Below are 11377 nucleotides of genomic sequence, written 5' to 3' on the forward strand. Positions count from 1 at the left end.
TGTCTTCGGTCAATAGTTGGGTTGCCCGGCTCCTGTGCTTGACTCCTATGTTCCGCTTTGTTCGGCTAGGTGTGCAACGGGAGAACCACTGCGATTGTGCTTCCAGCTCGCATGGTTAAACACCTCAGTGGAGAAAGCCGAAAACTGACTGTCACAATAAGCGCAAACTGGTCGGCGATCCGATGACCGTGTTAAATGATGGGCCGTTCATAACATTGGCCGAAGTGTTTACGGCTTGACCTCAGCTGTCGCCGAACACTAACCGGGGGCTCGTAGCTAGCTTCCCCAGTTTAAAGCTCCTATGACTAAGTGAAAGTTATAAAGCCAAGATATCTGATTGCCTCGTTTCCGCTAACACAACCGCCTCCGGGCACCGAGACATCGGCTAAGGGTTGTCTGGTTATTGCAGAAACACCCTGCGTAGTATCTACAAAGGGGTAGAAGCCGACGATGGGCCACTTTCAACTGATAAACAGTCGCAATGGAGTCAAAATAAGTATATATCATCAGCATTTGTATTCATTATACAAGCACTGCCTTCCGTGATTATCGTTATAAAGCTATAAATATGCATCAATTTGACTTAAGATTTTGGCCAAGCTAGGTTGCCTGGCTCCTGTGCTTACCCCTATGTTCCCGATTGTTCGGCTAGGCGGTAAAGGGAGCACCTCAGTGATTGTTACTACCGGGTCATCCGAGTTAGTACCTCAGACTGGGTGAAGCCGAAAGCTAGCAATCTTAAAGGATCACATTGGTCGGCAATGACGGAAATGAAAATTTTGGTTCATTAATACCATAGAGTTCGGGAACCTTCCCCGAACTAAATCCTCAATATTTTCCTCCCACATTGATCAGAGTTGAGGTTTCATGATCATGCTTAGCATGACAACCCAAAGAAAGGAACCGATAGCGGGACTATTTTCTCTGGAAGATGTTTCTTACGTTAAAAAGTAATATAACATATCTCTCCGTGTACCTTTGTTTATAAAACCGTATGGCTGGATTGCCTTGTTTGCCGTAAGTCTTTGCCCTTATAAAGGCTTTATAAAGTAGGACAAACACTCCTCAGCTTCTGCCCGAGGAGGTGGAAGCCGATGGTCGGTCAACGAAGTTCTGTACAATGCGGATCCGAGCATTAATGATGTAAAGTACTTGGATACATAGAATCATTACACATACTTTGTGATTTTACTCTGGATATCGATCCTTAATTCGGCCACCCGTGCCCACATTAAGGCTCGGGGGCTACTGGGCTTCGTGCTTATCTTTTACAACTATTAAAGGGGTACATCGATCCCCTGATCTGGTGTTGCCACCCGATCAGTGTCTCGGGGGCTACTGCATTGCCTATTCAATGCAGAAAATTCAAAGTGCTCAGTGTTTGGCTCGACCGAACGATGCGCAAATGCGTCTTCGAACAACAATAGGTATCATCTGGACCTATATAGCGTCAAGCTAATATATTGCGGCAACTTCTCAAGACCCTCTCTCAAGGGCCCGTTCGCCGATCACTATTATCTCTAATATATTACACTGCGTCTATTTCTACGTATGCTGCCGAGCTAGGAGTTGATCCTCAGGCCGATTTCGCGCATCGACCTGAGTCTCTAGGGCTACTAGGATCAGCGGTTTCATGTTTTCCTTCAGGTGCATCTCGGATATTAGGCCAACACGCACCTTGCGGGCTACTGGCTATACATCTCGTCAGAGATTACATTGCACAATTCGGAATTAAATTCATAAAAATCAGCCCATGGCCAAGGTGGTGCACCACCTCGGAAGCAGTCCGGCATAAAGCTCGGGCACCAGTGGCTGGCTCCATAGAGGGCATTTCCGGTATTAAGCTTAGCCAAACTCTTTCAACTTTTTGAACCAAGGTGATCTATGAAACCTCGGATATAATCCGGCATTGGAGCTCGGATACATTCCGGCGTTGGAGCTCGGAAGCAGTCCGGCGTTGGTGCTCGGCTGCAAAAGACACCTCAAATGCAGTTCGGCGTTGGAGCTCGGACGCAAGAGGACACTGCCGCCCAGGAACAACTTCAAACCCGAGGTGTGGCATAAAAATAACAAGGCATTGATAAAGGCCGAGAACTTAAAGGGGCTCCTCGGATACCCGACGTGTAAACTCTTCGGATTTACTTTGGCGATCCTCAAGATCGAAGACGAGCAGATTTGTTGAACCAGTTTTCAAGACGACGGCCGAAGATGAAGAACAGTTCGGAAGAATCGAGGAGCGTCCCCAACTTGAAGACCGGTTCAGGGGGCTACTGGCGGTGTCCTGGACTAGGGGGTACTCACCACGTCGTCTCCCGATATGTTAGATTGGGCCGAGGACCCCCATGGCCGTATACTCATGGGCCAGTTCGGACAGTTGCCGCATACAAGGAAGATTCCACAAGACTTGGTGATCAAGACAAGGACTCCTCCCCACCGGCGTATCCGGCTAGGACTCTTGTTGTCCTAGGCCTCTGGTGCATTATATAAACCAGGGCCAGGCTAGTCGATAGATAAGGACAACAATCATAATCATAGGCTAGCTTCTAGGGTTTAGCCTCTACGATCTCGTGGTAGATCAACTCTTGTAATACTCATATCATCAAGATCAATCAAGCAGGAAGTATGGTATTACCTCCATCGAGAGGGCCCGAACCTGGGTAAACATTGTCTCCCCCGCCTCCTGTTACCATTAGCCTTAGATGCACAGTTCGGGACCCCCTACCCGAGATCCGCCGGTTTTGACACCGACAGCCGCCGATGAGGCCTACATGCAAGAGCTCCGCCGGCAGCACCCGGAGCTCGTGGAGGCGGAGCGGGCGATCTTTGCCGGCGCAGAGGGCGGCGAGGTTATCACTCTCTCCTTTGATGATGAGGTCAAAGGCGGCGAGGACGGCGGCGCGGAGGGCGGCAAGGTTATCGCACTCTCCTCTGATGACGAGGTCGAAGGCGGCAGCGACGGCGGCGCGGAGGGCGTCGAGGTGGGCCCCGAGGACGAGGAGATCGACGTTGGTGAGTGGAGGAGTGCCTTCCCCAATGACCCCGACGACGGTACTGGCCCGGACCTGGCTCGCGGCACACCGTACATGACGAGGAAGGATTGGCTCGACCTGTACTTCGACCGAAAGTAGTTTAGCTTAGTTTAAATTTATGTTTTATGTTAGGTTATGCAAAACTATCTATGTTTATGTTTGAATGCATGCTACTTTCGGTTGAACCTGCTTTGAACTTGATCAAATTGAAGTTTACAACCTTAAGTTTAGGGGATCGAGTAGAAAAGGCAAAATTTTGCTGGAGTATATATATAGACACACAAACACATAAACACTATTCTGATCACGGGATCAGAATATTATTCTGATCACAACATGAACTTCCCGAGTAACGTGCCTGACCTTCCCCGAGTACTAGGTTGAACTTCAGCTAAAAAGTGTCCAAATGGGGCTTGCGATATACGGTTGGAAAGCAATGGACACGACTATCATGACCCAAGTTGAATTTTTGGCAAAATGTAAGTGGTTTAAGAGCTGTTTTGAAAACCGTTTTTCCTTCATACAAAAAACGTGAATCGTATTTTTGATCGCATGTCTAAACAGTTTATTGGAATGAGGCAAATAATATGGTGTTGGAAAGCTGCAGCAAAACCGCTCCTTCCACATGTTGATAGGTTTCTGTAATTCCTTATGGTTAAAGCGTAATTTGGAAAATCATAAAATTTTGTAAACCGAACAGTCGAGTTCGTATTTTCGATGACGGCTAATCCAATTGAAGCAAATGATATGGCGTTGGAAAGCTTATGAAAATGCGCTACTTTTTCATGTTGAAAGTTTTTTCTAATTTTCAACGGTTTAAAAGAAATTTAGAAAACAACACAAGTTCTAGCGAATTTGTATTTTCAAGCTAATCTTTTAACCGTTTGTCCGAATGCAGCAAACGATATGGCGTTGGAGAGCTTGAAGAAATGCGAAACTGTTTTGTATCTATTATTTCTCCCAATTCCTTATGGTTTTAAGTCAATTTTTAAAATGATTAAAAACGTATTTTTGTCGTAATTTCTACAAACTTTCTTAGATTGGGGCAAATAATATACCCTTGAAAAGCTACGGAAAATGCGAAACTTTTTCATGTTGATGGTTTTCTCGGATTCCTTGCCTTTTTCAAGTAATTTCAAAAACGGCGAGATCATTCGTTCTGCCTCTATCGCGAAACAGATTCTTCGAAAATGCACCGCGTGAAGAACTTGAACTTCTCGGCATGCCTACTTGAACTTCACTCTGTTTTTCACGTGCTTTTTTTGCCTGTAGCTCTCCATCCACTCATCAGAATACTCACCGGAATTGAGCAAGTGATATATCAGTGGAAAGCTGCTATGAACACGCAACTTTCCCGTATTGATCGTTTTTTCATACCCACGACGATTTTAATAGTTTTTCATCTGAAATTCATCCACTGTAGTAGTTGAACTTCCTGCTGTTTTCAGTTGAACTTCTATGACGTATTTTCGTTTGTAATTTTCTCATCCGTTCGTCAGTGTTACACAAATGATATTCCTTTTGTACAAATCCCTCTCGCAATAATTCTTTTAACTTTCTCCAATGAAGGACTTGAACTTATAACAACAAACATTTAGCCTTTGATTTTTATTCTTTTTTTAATACAAAATGCACACCGTGTAGTACATGAACTTCTCATAGTTATCAACCTGATTATCTCTCGGTTACGTGAAAATATTTGAGTTTTTTTTTATGAATTTTTAAGCGCTATATTTTTAATAGTTGAACTTTTTGTTATTTTATTTTTGAACTTATTGTTTCATTCTTTAATAATGAGGAAAATCTGAGTTTTCTATAATCATCGAACTTCTCCGTCTTTTTAATATGGACTTCCTGGTTTTTTTATTAATCTTTTTTATGAAATTTTGAAGCGCTCTATTTTTAAAAGTTGAACTTCTTGTTATTTCATTTTTGAACTTCTTGTTTCCATTCTTTAATAACGGGGAAAATCTGAGTTTTCTATAATCATCGAACTTCTCCATTTTTTAATTCGTACTTTGTAGTTTTATTTCTATTAGTAACGGGAAAAATCCTGAACTTTCTGCGTTACACAACCTGAACTTCTCTGTGTAGGAACCCGACCTTCTTACAACAAAAATTTTAGACATCGCCTTTTACTCTTTTTTCTCGTATGAAACACACACCATGCACTACGTGAACTTCTGGCTGTTATCACTCTGAACTTTTTACAAAAAGGGGGAAATTCTTTTTAAACTTTTTTAGTTGTTCCTTTTTTTAATTTGAACTTCTTCATTCGATTCTATAGTAAGGAGAAAATTTTCAGTTTTTTATGTACTTCGGACTTCTTTTCTTTTTAATTTGAACTTCTTAGCCTTTTTTTTGAAAAATATATTTTTAAATAAGCATCAAACTTTTTATAAAATTAAAATTCATAATTTTATTTTTCCTATATTATGAAATTATCTTAGTTTTCCATACACATCGAAGTACTTCGTTATTTTATTTGAACTTCTCGATTTTATTTGTTTAGTAGCAAGGAAAATCTGAGTTTTTTAATTCAAAATTCTTAATTTTTTAAATCTGGACTTCTCGCTTTTTTAAACTGTGAAAATCAAATGCACTGTTATTCAATTAAACTTCTAGTTTTTTACTTATTTTTCGAAAATGAAATTTAGGATTTGTTATAACTTCGAACTACACCATTATTTGAAATTGAACTTCTACGTGTTTTTATAAACGACCTTCTTTGCCAGAAAACTGCACTTCATCATATTGTTTTTTGAATTGCTTCCTGTATTCATTTCGAACTTATGTCATGATTTTTGTTCATAATTAAACATTAATTGTGCCATTTTTTTAAGTTGGACTTTCTTGGTTTTTATTTTTGAGTGTGAGGAAAAACTTTGAGTTTTGTAATTAATATCGAACTTCTCCACTTTTTTTGATCGAACTTCTTGGTTATATTTATTTAGTAACGAGGAAAATCTAAGTTTTTTATATAGATTGAACTACTCCTTTTTTTGAATTTGAACTTCTTGGTTATATTATAGAATTTTTTTAACTTCCTCATTTTTGTCTTGATGTTACTGAATGGAATAATGTGCACTCCCTCGAATTGTCATAGTTCACTCATCTACAATATTTTTTCTGTTCGCCTCTTTTATATTTTTGGACACCCATGGTGTGAATTTTTCCGAAATTGTTCATTTTGAATTTCCGCGGCAGAATATATGAACTTCTCATGCATAGTTTTTTTTTTGTGTATCACTCAATGGTGATACACATATATGATTTTTAATAGTTCTTTATAATTTACATATATGATTTGTAATTTACTTTTGTAGAGTACACACCCACTGGTGCAGAACTTCAACATCCACGGCGATAGGTTAGCCACATTTTTTTAGTGTACAAACTTTCTCATCAGACACACCTTGAACTTTCCAAGTTCTAAAAACGTATGAAATCTATGTGTTTTTTGTTGATATGTTCACTATCATGTACTGACAAAGAGATAAAAATCCAATAATCTCACAACACTTAACATGTTTAAGAAAGGATTGAAGGCAATTTTTAGTGGGACAACACCAAAACGAGGTTTTCAAACCCATTTTCCTCCAAGACGCATAGAACCAACACATTTTCACAGCACAACAATGTGGCATAAGGAAACTCGAATTTTCTTGATGAACAGAGAGGCCGTTGAGCATGTATAGTTGATGTGAGACACCGCAGTGGGTTGAGTTCTTTTGTCCTTACCTTCCTCAACACTGATGCCTGAACTTCTCTGTTCGTCACCCCGACCTTCCGAATTTCCTTTTCTCATATGCATGAACTTTCATGGGACGATACTTGATCATTTGTTTATTTCTCTTACTAAAAGACGCATACATTTTTATGTCTTGTGTTTGCACAAAATAAGCTATTACTTGTCTCCCGATTAAAAAAGCTAGTGAATTTCTCCACCACACACATGTTCTTCTGAACCTCACCATCACCACACACGTTTTCTGAACCTCAACCTCACCACCACACACACGCATACATGCTCCTTCTCTCCGTTATATTTTTGAACTTTATGTGCACAAATCTACAAAAACAACATCTTTTGTCAGAACATGAAAAGAACATAAGAAAGCTGCACCATGCAAATTTGTGAGCACTGTGTGATTTAAGTAACTACTAGATAAACAGCCTGGGTGCTGGCAGCCGGACTATATATATTACCACGTATTCAGTGTTGACAATTCCTCAACACTGAGTACTGAATACCGAACCGACTAGTACGAGTTCAGTACAATTCAGCCAACTAGTTTTCGATCGTGGTAACAAACAAAGCAGCGCTCGAGTGCTTCACATCACAGTAACAGAAGTGCTGTGCTGGGATGTACTGTACGTGTGCTGCTCCGGTTTTCTTCAGACCAACTCAAAAAGTTGCGCGCGGTTGTGCTTTGAAACTGAAAACTCATTACTCAAAGCTGAAAGCAGAAGTTATTATCCCACATTGTCTTGTTCCGCAACAATTGTCTTGTTCGGTTTGTGATTTGAAACTGAAAACTAACTTCTATCGAAAAGGGGATGCCCCAGGCCACGTGCGGTGTGATACGCCGGTGCAGAATTGAACGAGCAGAATGTGACGCAATTCAATCATTCAAGACGGCAGGAGCAGAGAAGCAACAGGAGGGAGGAAGGTCAGCTTCAGCAGGAGGAGGAAGGTCACCTGCAGCAGGATTAGGGAGGGCCGGTGGTCGTCCCGGCGGGTGGTGCCAGAAGCGGGGCGCGTCAGTTGAACCGCCCGAGGTGGCGGCGACGAACTTCGAGATTGCTGCAGCGGATCTGGGCGCGAGGGCTCGGCCTCGTCCGGTTCCCGGCCAGATTCGGGGCGTACGGTGCTCGGGGGACTTTGGTGGCGAGCTCCTGCCGCATGGCTGCTGTCCATGATGGCCATGGCGGGTACCTGCAGGAGAACAGAGAGAGAGGGTGTGAGGGAGAAGGAAGGAGAGGAAGGGAAGGTGCGCCGGAGGCCCCCCCTGTGGCTGCCGATGGAGGAGCACGAGGGCTTGGCATCCCCTCGTGCGGGCGTGGAGGCGGACAGGTGAGGAGCAGAGGCAGGCGGCGCGGCGGCCGGATCCAAGAACGGTGGCGGCGCGGCGGCCTGATCCGGGGGTCGGTGGTGGCGCGGCTGCCGAATCTTGAGGCAGGGCGCGTGGGGGCGGGGGCAGATCGAGGGCGGGGCGGCGAGCTCGTCGCAGGAGGAATCGGGGGAGAGCGAGCTGCGGGGAGGTGCGGGACTGGGTCGTTTTCTCACGCGTGCATTTTCTGGAATCTCGGGAATACCTAATCGGGCCTATATAGGGCCTGACCTGATCCAAACAGTTATTCTGATCCCAAGATCAGAATAATGCTGTCCTATATATTCACTAAGGATTTAGTCCTTTAACTTTTTAAGGATCGCCTAGAGGTGTCTTTATGACTTGTTTATTTCAGTTCTTCACAATGTGATGCTCTATATGTGCAATTATTTGCTGTGCAGTCCAATTTCATCAATAACGGTTTCAACAATACCACTATGAATTACGATATTTGGTTGCTGTTAAGGATATTGCAGTTAACATGCCTTTTCTTTTTTCAATTGTTGTTTAGCAACATGCATTGTACTGAATGACTAAATATGCAATTCCAGGCTACATAGCAATAAGGAAGAGTGTTACCTTAATGTTCTGACGATGTCTAGATATACATGTAATAAAATCTTATATAATGGGATGGATGGGTGTTGTACTACATCATTTTTCAATTGTTGTTTAGCTTCTAATATTAACTTGGTACTTTTAGGTACATATATCATTGCCAAAGATCCACACTTCGACCCTTTCTGCGTATGGGGCAATGAGATATTCATGAACCAGCATCAAGTGAGGAAACTGATAAAGATTGTTACTAAAATGGGTCAAAAGATGTCAATCGAACTATTTGTCTACACTTTATGCAAGACAACAGTGAACTGCAGGATGGTAAGTAAGAACCCTGTAGCCTTATTTTTACTGCCCGTAATGAGTTGTGTCAGATGACAATATCTGAATCTTTTTTCTTTTGCAGTGGATCCTGAAGCAGTTTACTCAAGATTACCTCTAAAACTACATGATTGGCGACCGGCCATCACAAGGGGTTGGACTAGAGTCCTGCATGCCTTCTGCATCCAGGAGAGCACAATAGGGCCATTCCGCTTCACCTTGTTCAGCAACTGAAATGTCTGTCGCCTCTTTCTTTACCATCTGTAATAGTACAAGTATAGAACCCTGGTACATCATTCTTTATTTGGTGCTTCTGTAATTCTTAAACATACGTACCTGTGACTCAAATAATGCATTGGTTGTTTGAACCTGATGGATATGAATAAAGTTATAGCCTACTTTCAAGTTTAAATTAGGTACAATTTTAAATAGCAGCAATTAAATTAGGGAGAAATTACGTTGTGCGGGTCATTACGGCACACATGGTTGGTAAAACACAAACGTTTGCGATATTAACCATAATCCGAGACGGTTCACAGAGAGGAAACGTGTGCAAGCATGCACACAGTTGCCGTTCGCGAAGCGTGTGTGATGTCAGACACTATCACATACGGTGCGGGAAAACTAAATGTGCGTGATTGTCTACCTATCGTACATGGTTTATAATCATGAACTGTTTGTGATGTGCCAGGCATCGTAAATCTCCCGTGCTTGGAATCTGCCTGGAAAGCTCCCGTGCCTAGAATCTGCCTGGTTTTAGGCAGAACCACAAAACCCCGACTGCGATGGCAATGCGAGCACAAACGAGTAGCAAGGATGAAGCGTTTGGGATATTCAAGATATCAGAAACGGTTATATAGGGACAACTGTATGCATCAAGGCTCCCTATCCCCAACGGTTTCTGGGTCGTGTGGGAAGGACCCCCCTATCGCCCACACTCACTTGGCGACGGTTCCAAATGCCGTCGCGAAAATGGGTTAAAAATCGTTTGTTTAGGACTGACGCGCACCAGTGATCTTTCAGCCATATGCATTGTTGATGCTCAGTAAAAACTTATATAGTTGACACAATCATATAGAACATCATAGCACACTGAACTTGCATACAAAAATTTCACGCAGGCGGCACAATCAGGGTGGAAGCAGTGGATCGCTATGGGTAGGGCTATGTTGAAACCAACGAACTCGTACATAACGGTTCATTGTCTTTATCAATGACGGGGAAATATCTTGAATGCTGTGCAAAGAAAACAGACAGACAACACAATAAGTTCTGCTAGCACATTAAGTTGACGTACAACCCTTTCTAAAAAAAGTTCAGCTACAAAATTAGAACAGGTCACAATCAAATGTACTGGCACATCAGTGCTTCATACCCATTGCTCGGATTTAACTAGTATCTGACAAGACTCAGTTGTTACCTGAAATTAGAGCACATCCAGGCAGGCAGCCCTGCCTCTTCTCCCAAAGAAGCAGTGGCCTCCGCAGGTACAAAATTAGAATAGGTCACAATCAAATGTACTGGCACATCAGTGCTTCACACCCATAGCTCGGATTTAACTAGTATCTGACAAGATTCAGTTGTTACCTCAAATTAGAGCACATCCAGGCAGCCAGCCCTGCCTCTTCTCCCAAAGAAGCAGTGGCCTCCGCCGCGCGATGGAGTAGGCCCTGTGCCATCCATCATTCCGAGCAACACGGGGAAAGTCTGACGTTGACTCCTGTAATGGACGTCGTCGACGGACCCTGGCACCAGCGGCGGCTGCAGGACTTCGATTGATGGATTAACCACTTCTTCGACATGCACGAACACTCGATACAGGTACATCCCTAACATGGTCTGCGACGGCCATGGTGGCTACGAATAGTACAACCCCGGTTCCTGCACCGGTATCTCAACACCAATCACCTTCGGAATGGTGGACGGCTTCTTCATCCATGCCATAACCGTCAGAGCCCAGCTGTCTGGAGGAACAAGCATACTTACGAGCACACCTCCAAGGTCGTTGATAAGCTCATTCATGGGCTCGTTGTTCCAAGCACGTCGAGGCATGCCGTGGAAGGTAAGCTTTGTTAAAAACTCAAGCTCAGAGGGCACCGAGCCCCATCCTGGGTGCCACTGATCAAAGCTCACCAGCGCGCCATCGCAGAACAAACGCTGGGAAGATTCGAACACACGACTGCAGTCGAAAGTTGTCCGGAACCTGACGAAGAAATCAGCCAGTGGCGGACAAACTTCGACGAGCGAGTCACTTATTTGGATGCTGAAACGATCGATATGGTTGACTAGAGGGTGGGTGAATAGGCAACTAACAATTTTTAGCTTTTCTTTATCGAATTAAACTTTGCATCA

The 11377-nt window shown here is 43.2% G+C and overlaps 1 non-coding gene across 1 annotated transcript; it reads right to left on the reverse strand.

The window, feature by feature from the left end:
• Nucleotides 1-6847: 6847 nt before the first annotated feature.
• LOC109753952 (uncharacterized) lies at nt 6848-8327 on the reverse strand. Its single transcript, XR_012183987.1, has 2 exons — nt 7732-8327; nt 6848-7101 (listed from the first exon to the last, which is right to left on the reverse strand). It is a non-coding gene; the product is annotated as an uncharacterized protein (transcript).
• Between the last annotated feature and the right edge of the window lie 3050 nt (nt 8328-11377).

Source organism: Aegilops tauschii, chromosome 5 (genome assembly GCF_002575655.3).
Source record: "Aegilops tauschii subsp. strangulata cultivar AL8/78 chromosome 5, Aet v6.0, whole genome shotgun sequence".
NCBI lineage: Eukaryota > Viridiplantae > Streptophyta > Magnoliopsida > Poales > Poaceae > Aegilops > Aegilops tauschii.